We start from the raw sequence: 13425 nt of genomic DNA on the forward strand, positions 1-13425 counted from the left end.
TGATGAGTTACTCATCCAATTGTGGATTTCTATGAGACAATTGGTCAGGTTTTCTGGGTGGTCGATCAGTTGGGCTAGAGAGACGACCAGCTGTGTGTCGTCGGCATAGCTTACCATTTTTATGTCAAAAGGAGTAACTACGTCCTCAAGGGGGGCCATGTAAGCATTAAAAAGCGTCGGGCTCAGGGAAGAGCCCTGAGGGACACCGCTTGTAAGTGGAAGGGTGGACGAGTGGTGGACGGTGGACGAGTGGTGATTGTTGTCCCACACTTGGAACGTGCGTCCTGTGAGGAAGGATTCAATCCAACTGAGTGCCGTCCCGGTAAGTCCTTCTTCCGCCAGTCGATGTAAAAGGACACGGTGGTTGACTGTATCGAAGGCTGCGCTCAGATCCAGGAGGATCACTGCCACCGACCCTCCTGAATCCAGTATGCGCCTTGCCTCCTCGATGACTGCAAGAAGGGCGGTGTCTGTGCCATGACCCGGGCGGAATCCAGTCTGGGATTGCCTAAGTACGTTGTTGGTCTCAAAGAATTGAGATAATTGTCCGTTGACCAGTTTCTCAGCTACCTTGCTAATCCCAGGGAGGAGTGAGATAGGTCGATAGTTTGACATGTCTGCTGGGTCGAGCTGGGGTGTTTTTTGAAGTGCCTTTACCACAGCACTCTTCCAGCTGTCCGGGACAGATCCCTGGGCAAGCGAGCTGTTGATCAGTTCCGTGACCGTAGGCACGATGATTGAGGCTACGGTTTTAAGGAACCTGATAGGTGCTGGATCCAGAGGTGATCCGCTTTTCATTTTCGTCAAGGTTCGTTCTACCTCTAGGCAGGTTACTGGTCGGAATGTTGGCAGTGTGGGGCGTAGATTGCTTTTGATGTGGTCGAGGGATAAACGGCTATCCATGTGACTGGGGGGAACGGGGGGTGGGAGGGAGGCCAGGATACGGGTGATTTTGTCGTTGAAGTAAGTAGCAAGTTCATTACTTCGGTCGACTCTAGGGGAGATGGAGGAGGGAGTGTTGGGTACTTTGAGCAGCTCTTTTACAATTAGGAAAGATTCCCTGGTTGAGTTGGACGATTCTTGTATCCGCTTGTCATAGTGTGAGGCTTTGGCGAGTCGGATGGCTTCTTTGTAGAGCCTGACTGTGTTCTGGTAAGCTTCTTTGTTGGCGTGCTGCCAGTTTCTCCTCCACAGCCGTTCGGCTTTTTTGCAGTTTTTGCGAAGTAGACCGAGGTCCGTGGTATACCACGGGGCCGAACCAGGTTTTCCGTTTTTGTCCTCCCTAGTTCTAAGAGGGAGCACTGAGTCCAGGGAGGAGGTGATCCACTCTCTGAATTTTTTATCGGAGATGGTCGGATCTTCCGCGTATGCAGGGGTGGTACTTTTTAGGATCTTGGCCCTTTCTTCAGTGGGGAGTCTGGACCAGGTCCTGTCCCTGCTGTATGTGGGCGGTTTTTGAGGTTTCTTGAAGGTTCCAGGTAATTGGAACGAGACTAGGAAGTGGTCTGCGCCACTGGATTCAAGCTATTCTCGCTGAAGAGAGGTTAAACCCCAAAACAGGTCCTAAGATGCCTGTTTCTGGTCCAGGGAGGACCTGGCTTGGCAGTTTGGGCTGGACTGTTCTAATGAGGCACAGGGCCAAGCCTGATTTGCATATGGCGAGGTCTAAACTGGGGTGGCATGGTGAGCAAAAGAATGATGGATTTAACCCAGATCTCTTGACTTGGGGTGAATGTTTTAATTGGTTCTGCATTCCGTCCATCAATTGTGTGTGTCTTTTGCTTTCTCCCCCTAAGTGTGCCGGGTATGCCCAGACGAGGGTCCCGGGCTCACTGTACCACTGTATTCAATGTATCCTGGCTGAAGAGGTGTGTAACCTCACAACCGGTCCTAGGATGCCTGTTTTCGGTCCAGGGAATGCCTGACTTGGCAGTTCGGGCTGGACTGTTCCTGTGAGGCACAGGGCCAAGACTGATTTGCATATGACCAGGTCTAAACTGGGGTGGCATGGTGAGCAAATGAATAATGGATTTAACCCAGATCTCTTGACGGGGGGTGAATGTTTTGATTGGTTCTGCATTCCGTCCATCAAATGTGTGTCTTTTGCTTGCTCGCCCTAAGTGCGCCGGGTATGCCCAGATGTGGAACTCTGGCTCACTATGCCACTGGATTCAAGCTATCCTGGCTGAAGAGGGGTGAAACCCTGAAACCAGTCCTAGGATGCCTGTTTCTGTTCCTGGGAAGACCTGGCTTGGCAGTTCGGGCTGGACTGTTCCCATGAGGCACAGGGGCAAGACTGATTTGCACATGGCCAGGTCTAAACTGGGGTGCCATGGTGAGCAAAAGAACGATGGATTTAAAACAGATCTATTGACTGGGGGTGAATGTTTTGATTGGTTTTGCATTCGGTCCATCAATTGTGTGTCTTTTGCTTTCTCGCTCTAATTGCGCCAGGTTTGCCCACACGTGGTTCCAGGGCTCACTGTGCCACTGGAATCAAGTATCCTGGCTGAAGAGGGGTGAAACTCCGAAACTGGTCCTAGGATGCCTGTTTCCGGTCCAGGGAGAACCTGGCTTGGCAGCTTGGGCTGGACTGTTCCCATGAGGCACAGGCCCAAGACTCATTTGCATATGGCCAGGTTTAATCTGGGGTGTCATGGTGAGCAAAAGAATGATGGATTTAACCCAGATCCATTGACTGGGGGTGAATGTTTTGATTGGTTCTGCATTCCATCCATCAATTGTGTGTCTTTCGCTTTCTCGTCCTAAGTGTGCCGGGTATGCCCAGACGTGGGTCCCGGGCTCACTGTGCCACTGGATTTAAGCTATTCTGGCTGAAGAGAGGTTAAACCCCAAAACTGGTCCTTGGATGCCTGTTTCTGGTCCAGGGAGGACCTGGCTTGCCAGTTTGGCCTGGACTGTTCCCATGAGGCACAGGGCCAAGCCTGATTTGCATATGGCCAGGTCTAAACTGGGGTGGCATGGTGAGCAAAAGAATGATGGATTTAACCCAGATCTCTTGACTGGGGTGAATGTTTTAATTTGTTCTGCATTCCGTCCATCAATTGTGTGTGTCTTTTGCTTTCTCCCCCTAAGTGTGCCGGGTATGCCCAGACGTGGGTCCCGGGCTCACTGTGCCACTGGATTCAATGTATCCGGGCTGCAGAGGTGTGTAACCCCACAACTGGTCCTAGGATGCCTGTTTACGGTCCAGGGAATGCCTGACTTGGCAGTTCGGGCTGGAATGTTCCTGTGAGGCACAGGGCCAAGACTGATTTGTATATGACCAGGTCTAAACTGGGGTGGCATGGTGAGCAAATGAATGATGGATTTAACCCAGATCTCTTGACGGGGGGGTGAATGTTTTGATTGGTTCTGCATTCCGTCCATCAATTGTGTGTCTTTTGCTTTCTCGCTCTAAGTGCGCCGGGTATGCCCAGATGTGGAACCCGGGCTCACTATGCCACTGGATTCAAGCTATCCTGGCTGAAGAGGGGTGAAACCCTGAAACCAGTCCTAGGATGCCTGTTTCTGTTCCTGGGAAGACCTGGCTTGGCAGTTCGGGCTGGACTGTTCCCATGAGGCACATGGGCAAGACTGATCTGCATATGGCCAGGTCTAAACTGGGGTGCCATGGTGAGCAATAGAACGATGGATTTAACCCAGATCTCTTGACTGGGGGTGAATGTTTTGATTGGTTTTGCACTCCGTCCATCAATTGTGTGTCTTTTGCTTTCTCGCTCTAAGTGCGCCGGGTATGCCCACACGTGGTTCCAGGGCTCACTGTGACACTGGATTCAAGCTATCCTGGCTGAAGAGGGGTGAAACTCCGAAAATGGTCCTAGGATGTCTGTTCCTGGTCCAGGGAGAACCTGGCTTGGCAGTTTGGGCTGGACTGTTCCCATGATGCACAGGCCCAAGACTCATTTGCATATGGCCATGTTTAAACTGGGGTGTCATGGTGAGCAAAAGAATGATGGATTTAACCAAGATCTCTTGACTGGGGGTGAATGTTTTGATTGGTTCTGCATTTCGTCCATCAGTTGTGTTGGTTTTTTGCTTTCTCCCCCTAAGTGTGCCGGGTATGCCCAGACGTGGGTCCCGGGCTCACTGCGCCACAGGATTCAAGCTATTCTGGCTGAAGAGAGGTTAAACCCTGAAACAGGTCCTAGGATGCCTGTTTCTGGTCCAGGGAGGACCTGGCTTGCCAGTTTGGCCTGGACTGTTCCCATGAGGCACAGGGTCAAGCCTGATTTGCATATGGCCAGGTCTAAACTGGGGTGGCATGGTGAGCAAAAGAATGATGGATTTAACCCAGATCTCTTGACTGGGGGTGAATGTTTTAATTGGTTCTGCATTCCGTCCATCAGTTGTGTATGTCTTTTGCTTTCTCCCCCTAAGTGTGCCGGGTATGCCCAGACGAGGCTCCCGGGCTCACTGTGCCACTGGATTCAATGTATCCTGGCTGAAGAGGTGTGTAACCCCACAACCGGTCCTAGGATGCCTGTTTCCGGTCCTGGGAATGCCTGAATTGGCAGTTCGGCTGGACTGTTCCTGTGAGGCACACGGCCAAGACTGATTTGCATATGACCAGGTCTAAACTGGGGTGGCATGGTGAGCAAATGAATGATGGATTTAACCCAGATCTCTTCACTGGGGGTGAATGTTTTGATTGGTTCTGCATTCCGTCCATCAATTGTGTGTCTTTTGCTTTCTCGCCCTAAGTGCCCCGGGTATGCCCAGATGTGGAACCCGGGCTCACTTTGCCACTGGATTCAAGCTATCCTGGCTGAAGAGGGGTGAAACCCTGAAACCAGTCCTAGGATGCCTGTTTCTGTTCCTTGGAAGACCTGGCTTGGCAGTTGGGGCTGGACTGTTCCCATGAGGCAAAGGGGCAAGACTGTTTTACATATGGCCAGGTCTAAACTGGGGTGCCATGGTGAGCAAAATAACGATGGATTTAACCCAGATCTCTTGACTTGGGGTGAATGTTTTTATTGGTTTTGCATTCCGTCCATCAATTGTGTGTCTTTTGCTTTCTCGCACTAAGTGCGCCAAGTATGCCCACACGTGGTTCCAGGGCTCACTGTGCCACTGGACTCCAGGTATCCTGGCTGAAGAGGGGTGAAACTCCGAAACTGGTTCTAGGATGCCTGTTTCAGGTCCAGGGAGAACCTGGCTTGGCAGTTTAGGCTGCACTGTTCCCATGAGGCACAGGCCCAAGACTCATTTGCATATGGCCAGGTTTAAACTGGGGTGTCATGGTGAGCACAAGAATGATGGATTTGACCCAGATCTCTTGACTGGGGGTGAATGTTTTGATTGGTTCTGCATTCCGCCCATCAATTGTGTGTCTTTCGCTTTCTCGTCCTAAGTGTGCCGGGTATGCCCAGACGTGGGTCCCGGGCTCACTCTGCCACTCAATTCAAGCTATTCTGGCTGAAGAGAGGTTAAACCCCGAAACTGGTCCTAGGAGGCCTGTTTCTGGTCCAGGCAGGACCTGGCTTGGCAGTTTGGGCTGGACTGTCCCCATGAGGCACAGGGCCAAGCCTGATTTGCATATGGCCAGATCTAAACTGGGGTGGCATGGTGAGCAAAAGAATGATGGATTTAACCCAGATCTCTTGACTGGGTTGAATGTTTTAATTGGTTCTGCATTCCGTCCATCAATTGTGTGTCTTTTGCCTTCTCGTCCTAAGTGTGCCGGGTATGCCCAGACGTGGGTCCCGGGCTCACTGTGCCACTGGATTCAAGGTATCCTGGCTGAAGAGGTGTGTAACCCCAAAAACGGTCCTAGGATGCCTGTTTCTGGTCCAGGGAGGACCTGGCTTGGCAGTATGGGCTGGACTGTTCCAATGAGGCACAGGGCGAAGCCTGATTTGCATATGGCCAGGTCTAAACTGGGGTGGCATGGTGAGCAAAAGAATGATGGATTTAACCCAGATCTCTTGACTGGGGTGAATTTTTTATTTGGTTCTGCATTCCGTCCATCAATTGTGTGTTTCTTTTGCTTTCACCCCCTAAGTGTGCCGGGTATGCCCAGATGTGGGTCCTGGGCTCACTCTGCATCTGGATTCAAGGTATCCTGGCTGAAGAGGTGTGTAACCCCAAAACAGGTCCTAGGATGCCTGTTTCCGGTCCAGGGAGAACCTGGCTTGGCAGTTTGGGCTGGATTGTTCCCATGAGGCACAGACCCAAGACTCATTTGCATATGGCCAGGTTTAAACTGGGGTGTCATGGTGAGCAAAAGAATGATGGATTCAACCCAGATCTCTTGACTGGGGGTGAATGTTTTGATTGGTTCTGCATTCCGTCCATCAAGTGGGTGTCTTTTGCTTTCTCGCCCTAAGTGTGCCGGTTATGCCCACACGTGGGTCCCGGGCTCACTGCGCCACTGGATTCAAGCTATTTTGGCTGAAGAGAGGTTAAACCCCGAAACAGGTCCTAGGATGCCTGTTTCTGGTCTAGGGAGGACCTGGCTTGGCAGTTTGGGCTGGACTGTTCCAATAAGGCACAGGGCCAAGCCTGATTTGCATATGGCCAGGTCTAAACTGGGGTGGCATGGTGAGCAAAAGAATGATGGATTTAACCCAGATCTCTTGACTGTGGGTGACTGTTTTAATTGGTTCTGCATTCCGTCCATCAATTGTGTGTGTCTTTTGCTTTCTCCCCCTAAGTGTGCCGGGTATGCCCAGACGTGGGTCCCGGGCTCACTGTGCCACTGGATTCAATGTATCCTGGCTGAATGGGTGTGTAACCCCACAACCGGTCCTAGGATGCCTGTTTCCGGTCCAGGGAATGCCTGACTTGGCAGTTCGGGCTGGATTATTCCTGTGAGGCACAGGGCCAAGACTGATTTGCATATGACCAGGTCTAAACTGGGGTGGCATGGTGAGCAAATGAATTATGGATTTAACCCAGATCTCTTGACTGGGGGTGAATGTTTTGATTGGTTCTGCATTCCGTCCATCAATTGTGTGTCTTTTGCTTTCTCGCCCTAAGTGAGCCGGGTATGCCCAGATGTGGGACCCGGGCTCACTATGCCACTAGATTCAAGCTATCCTGGCTGAAGAGGGGTGAAACCCTGAAACCAGTCCTAGGATGCCTGTTTCTGTTCCTGGGAAGACCTGGCTTGGCAGTTCGGGCTGGACTGTTCCCATGAGGCACAGGGGTAAGACTGATTTGCATATGGCCAGGTCTAACCTGGGGTGCTATGGTGAGCAAAAGATCGATGGATTTAACCCAGATCTCTTGACTGGGGGTGAATGTTTTGATTGGTTTTGCATTCCGTCCATCAATTGTGTGTCTTTTGCATTCTCGCTCTAAATGTGCCGGGTATGCCCACACATGGTTCCAGGGCTCACTGTGCCACTGGATTCAAGCTATCCTGGCTGAAGAGGGGTGAATCTCCGAAACTGGTCCTTTGATGCCTGTTTCCGGTCCAGGGAGAACCTGGCTTGGCAGTTTGGGCTGGACTGTTCCCATGAGGCACAGGCCCAAGACTCATTTGCATATGGCCAGGTTTAAACTGGGGTGTCATGGTGAGCAAAAGAATGATGGATTTAACCAAGATCTCTTGATTGAGGGTGAATGTTTTGATTGGTTCTGCATTCCGTCCATCAATTGTGTGTCTTTTGCTTTCTCGTCCTAAGTGTACCGGGTATGCCCAGACGTGGGTCCCGGGCTCACTGTGCCACTTGATTCAAGCTATCCTGCCTGAAGAGAGGTTAAACCCCGAAACCGATCCTAGGATGCCTGTTTCCGGTCCCGGGAGATCCTGCCTTGGCAATTCGGGCTGGACTGTTCCCATGAGGCAGAGGGCCAAGACTGATTGGCATATGGCCAGGTCTAAACTGGGGTGGCATGATGAGCAAAAGAATGATGGATTTAACCCAAATCTCTTGACTGGGGGTGAATGTTTTGATTGGTTTTGCATTCCGTCCTTCAATTGTGTGTCTTTCGCTTTCTCGCCCTAAGTTGCCGGTTATGCCCAGACGCTTGTCCCGGGCTCACTGTGCCACTAGATTCAAGCTATCCCGGCTGAAGAGGGGTGAAAATCCGAAATTGGTCCTAGGATGCCTTTTTCCGGTCCAGGGAGTGCCTGACTTGGCAGTTCGGGCTGGACTGTTCCCATGAGGCACAGGGCCAAGACTGATATGCATACGGCCAGGTCTAAACAGGGGTGGCATGGTGAGCAAAAGAATGATGGATATAACCCAGATCTCTTGACTGAGGGTGAATGATTTGATTGGTTCTGCATTCCGTCCATCAATTGTGTGTCTTTTGCTTTCTCGCCCTAAGTTGCCGGGTATGCCCAGACTTGGGTCCCAGGATCACTGTGCCACTGGATTCAAGCTATCCTGGTTGAAGAGGTTTGAAACCCCGAAACCGGTACTAGGATGCCTGTTTCCAGTCCAGGGAGTGCCTGGCTTGGCAGTTCGGGCTGGACTGTTCCCATAAGTCACAGGGCCAAGACTGATTTGCATATGGCCAGGTCTAAACTGTGGTGGCATGGTGAGCATGGTTCTGCATTCCGTCCATCAATTTTTTGTCTTTTGCCAATGATAGTAACAACACAGCTACTAACCATTACACTCTTACAAGTGTGACAGTTTGGACTGAAGCTATAAGAATCGCTTGGGCTGCATGTAGTAGTCATTTCTAATGTATATTGAATTAATAATTAATTGTTGTTGTGGTAATCTCTAAATTAGCTAGACATCGCCACCTTGTGACAGACTGTCATGCTCCAGTGTTGACAATTAAGTGCCAGTGCCTAGCACCGGAAACCACTGGCTGAAATTAAGCACTGCTTCCTTCTTCTTTCCCCCTTATGTATTTTTCTGTCTTTTGCTCTGAGGAAAAGTTGGATGAGGAAAAGTAAGGCCCAGTCCTCGAAAAATGAATGTCAGTGGGTCCCGCCTGCAACCACCTGCTAAAATTAAGCAGTCCTGTTCTTCCACCTGGCATGGCTGTCGCTCATTTGCAGCAGTGTCTACCTCAGCCAATATTCCATGTTAAGTTACATCTCAAAGTAGCACAGCAACTACAGGCTCTCCTCACTCCTCGGCTAGCTCATTACCCAGAAGTTCTCCCACCTCAATTAGCCTGGGTAGCACTATACCTGGGTAGCACTGTCCCTCTGGGAGCCCAGAGCCTCAAACGCATCTGCAGATGAGGTGAGATAAGAGGGGCAGGCAGAGGAGGGAAAAGGGGCAGAAATGAAACCAGGGATAGCCGAGGTCGGGAGAGAAAGACTGGCTGGAAATAGAGGGAGCTTAAAGGAGGGTTATGAAGAGGGAAGTGGGTGAACAGATATGGTAGGAAGCAGACAATACATGCATAAGTTTAAAAAAGAGAAGATGGAGAAAATGAAGGGAGAATACCAGGCTGGAGAGGTAAAGTGCTGTAATGTGCCAAAAGGAAGGGTGAGACAGAGCTATAGGGTGAGAGAAAAGGGTGGTGACTTGAACAGCAAGGGGCAGAGGAATAAGAAAGGAAGACTAGAGCGACAGGGAAGCAAAAGAATGAGCCCATATGGATAGAATACAACAGCAGAGAATGAGGTGACATCCAGAAAGAGAGTGAGGCAACAGAATGATAGGGTGTGAGAGCAGGAGAAAACTGGTAAGATGAGGGAGAGTCCAGAGTGGTAGGTTGTGAGAGACAGAGTGAGAGAGAAGTGAGTCAGAATGAGAGAAAAAATACAAAGCAACGTGATAAGGGGGATATAATGGGCTGAGAGAGTCAGAGAGAATAAAAGAACTGAATAAATAATGAGGGAGAAGAAAGAACAAAGTGATGAGATGAGAGAAAAGGAAAGCCCTGAGAGGCAGGATGCATGCAAACAAAAGCAGAGGGATGGGATGGGATAAAAGTATAGACTGGTGGTGCGAGAGACAAGGAGTGAACTGATAGGGAAAGACAGGAAAATAATTGAGGGAAAATGTAAGAAAGAAAGATAGGAAATTAAATGGTCAGAAAAAAGAGGGAAATGAGAACTTGGTTGAGGGAGAGAACATTTATAGGGTAATAATATGAGGCAAACAGAGGGGTGAGGTAAGAGTGAAAGTGGACTGAGTGATATGAGAGACAAGGAGCAAATGATAGGGTTAAAGAAAGGAAAGTAATTGTAAAAGTGTAAGAAGAAATACAAATGCTGGATGATTGGGAAAGAAACAAAGGGAAAAGAGACCTGGGGTGATCGAGAAGAAGTCTGCAGACAGTCAGTGTGTGAAAAAAGCAGAGGGCGGAAGGATGTGAGAATAGAGGAAATGTACACAATGATGGGGTGAGAGACAAGATGCCAGCTGACAGTTTGAGAGAGAGGAAAGGACCTGAGGGGAAAGTGTAGGGAGGACACCACCGGGTGATGGGCGAGAGAGGAGGAAACAGAGACAGATAGCCAGGAACCCGGAGTGAATGTGCGAGAGAGGAGTGGACTGAGTGATGATGTAAGTGAAAGAGTACAGAAAAAAGGGAATGAGAAGAGAGAACAAAGGGATGATGAAGGAGAGTGCTGAGTTACTGAGCAAAGGAGAAGATATCAAATAACTCATCAGTGGGAGAAGATTGCTGTAGGAGCAGCAACGGAAATGCTTACAGAAGCGATCCAGGGTAGTCATTTCGGACAGTAGTAAGACCATAAGAGAAGAGGTGGAGGCAGGGGGCACTGAAACCTCAAGCCTGGCTCATGCAGATGCCTGGTTCTGGCAGGGGCCAAAGTCCTCTGAGCTTTTAACCAGCATTGCCAGTATTTTAGTGCCCTTCCCAGTATGAAAATGACGAAAAACACCTAAAGCTGGTATTTTCTACCCTGATCGATATGTACTGTATGTATGTTTGACCAGTAAATGTAAGGTGAAAGCAGTTTAAAATGTGGTCTAACGCTTCTTTAATGATCCGTGACTGATAGTATAGACTAAACAAAGGAAGAAAAGCCATGTTAAGAAGGAATACAGACTTTTTATAATTGAATTATTTATTTAGAAAGTTTTCTATAGCGCGAACATGACCACCGAGGGTGTCAGAGCGCTTTACAGTTTATACATCAGGAAGGATTGTAGGAAAGTGGTTTTCTGTTGCAGTAACCCCCCCCCCCCCCACACACACTTTTTGCCAGACTACTGATGCACTTTTTCTAGGAGTGCCCTGGGTTCCTGCCAATCAGTTTCCCAGGGCCTGTGTTCTTTCCCCAAAACTAACCCAATTGGCATCTCTTGCCACAGGTCAACCCCAGGTAAATGGTACCACAGGTACCCAGAGCACTGTGACCAGTGAAGACCTCTAAGGGCTGCAGCACTTATTGTGCTACCCTTAGAGACCCTGTACCTTTACACACACATACTGCCTTTGCAGGCTGCGTGTTTTGGTGCAGAACAAAGTAAAGAGTTGACATGGCACACATCCCTGTGTGCCATGCCTACAGCCCACTGCCCTGGCGTAGATCAGTCACCCCTCTAGCTTGGTGCCCTATGCCAGTGGTGAGGGTACAGGTGTATGAGCCCTGTAGCCCTACAGTGTCTAAGCCCATTCTGAGGCATTGTAAGTGCAGTGCTGCCATTAAGAGTATATGGTGCTGGGAGCTTGTCTGTACGAACTCCACAGCACCATAATGGCTACAGTGAAAACTGAGAAGTTTGGTATGAAACATCTCAGCCCATTAAACCCACACTGATGCCAGTGTGGGATGTAATGAAAAATGCACACAGAGGGCATCTCAGAGATTCCCCCTGAAAAACGACCAGCCTCTGGTGGGTTCCCTGACTGGTGCACACCAGCCTGCCACCACGAGACATGTTTCTGGACCCCTAGGGTGGGAGCCTATGCTCCCTGAGCCCAGAAAAAAACCAGTTCCTGGGCGGAGGTGTTCACACCTCCCCCAGGCCAGGAAGAGCCATCTGTGGCAGGGGAGCTTCAAAGGCCTGGCAGTCTTTGTAATGTGACCCCCAGCCTCTCCTGCTAGCTGGAGCAGGCCCCCTTCCTTTCTCCCCTCCCTTTCGGCGGGAAGACGGTGGGAAAAACTAGCCAGCTGAGGAGGTGTGCCCACCTCTGCCAACTCCACCACTCAGGTGGGGGAGGCGAGGTGAAGCTCACTCTCCAGTGCTTGCCATCTTGCAGATGGCAGGCACTCCCCAATCAGGACTAGGGATTGTGCTCACTCCCCCACGTGGGGTGAGCACACCAAGGGTGTAGTCACCCTAAGGTCAGTAGCCCATTGGCTACTGACCTCAAGACCCCTAAAACGCCCCCTAAATACCGTATTTAGGGGGCAGCCCTGAACCAAGAAGGCTGATTCCCGCAACCTAAAAAGAAAAAGTATGAAAGAAGACGCCCAGCAGAGAAGACTGCAGAGAACAATTGACTTGGCCCCAGCCCTACCGGCCCGTCTGCAGTTTCCAGACATCCTGCGCCGAAAATCATCTTGTCCTGCAGCTAGCGGCCTCCAGAACCCCTGGGAGGACTGACTCCCTTCAACAAAGACCAGATCTCCTGTGAACAGAAGCCCTGTTCAAAAGAAACTCTGAAAACAGATCCTGAGGACAAAGAAACCCAATGCCTGGAACTACCACTGCACCTGTCGCCTACGGCCCGAGTTCGAGTGGCCCACCGGTCCCAGCAAGGTCCCCCAGCGCTCCAGAGTCCGAGTCCACCACGGGTTGACTCCTCCAGGACTTTCCGACGTCACCTGCAGCCTCTGCAGGGAGATCCCCCCCAACCGCGAGTGGCCCGGTAAGGTGAAATCCGACCTCAAAAGACACCCCTGCATCCAGCCGCCCTGCGCCCTGGAGAAAAGAACCTGTGGTGCACCTACGTCCCCGAGTCCTCCAACTTACCTGCCCAGCTGTTGGTTCCTCCCGGAAGTCTTCCTGGACCGAGCCTGCAGCTGAAAACCAAAACCGAAAATCCCCATTGAAAACAACAGAGCACCCGATGCCAAAACAGCACTCTGCACCCGGCCGCCCCAGTGCCACTGAAGGTGCCCATTTTGTGCCTACTTGGTTCCCCATTTGCCCTGACCTCAACCCCAGGTGCTTTGCTCCCACAGCCGTGTGGCCTGCTAGCCAGCAGCCACCAACCGGAGGCCCCCTATCCCCCATTGGATAATATTGGGCCTCAACACTCTGCACCCAGCCGCCCTTGTGCTGCTGAGGGTGAAACAAAAGTGCATCACTGACCCTTGGGGATCCCTGAGCCTAACCCCAGAACCTTAACTCCCACAGCCGTTTACTTACCTGCAAAAAAATAACCTGTTTTCCCACCATAGGATAACATCGACAATATTTCTTCCAAAAAACGACTAAGTGGGGAGTTTTGAAAATTAAAGATATTCTTTAAAAATCGTACAAATAACCAAAACGTGTTTTCTCACCTGTTTTCAGGAAATTTCCCAGGGCTGAATCTTGGAACCAGCCCTGTGTTAGC

This window comes from Triturus cristatus, chromosome 12 (genome assembly GCF_964204655.1).
Source record: "Triturus cristatus chromosome 12, aTriCri1.1, whole genome shotgun sequence".
Classification (NCBI taxonomy): Eukaryota; Metazoa; Chordata; class Amphibia; order Caudata; family Salamandridae; genus Triturus; species Triturus cristatus.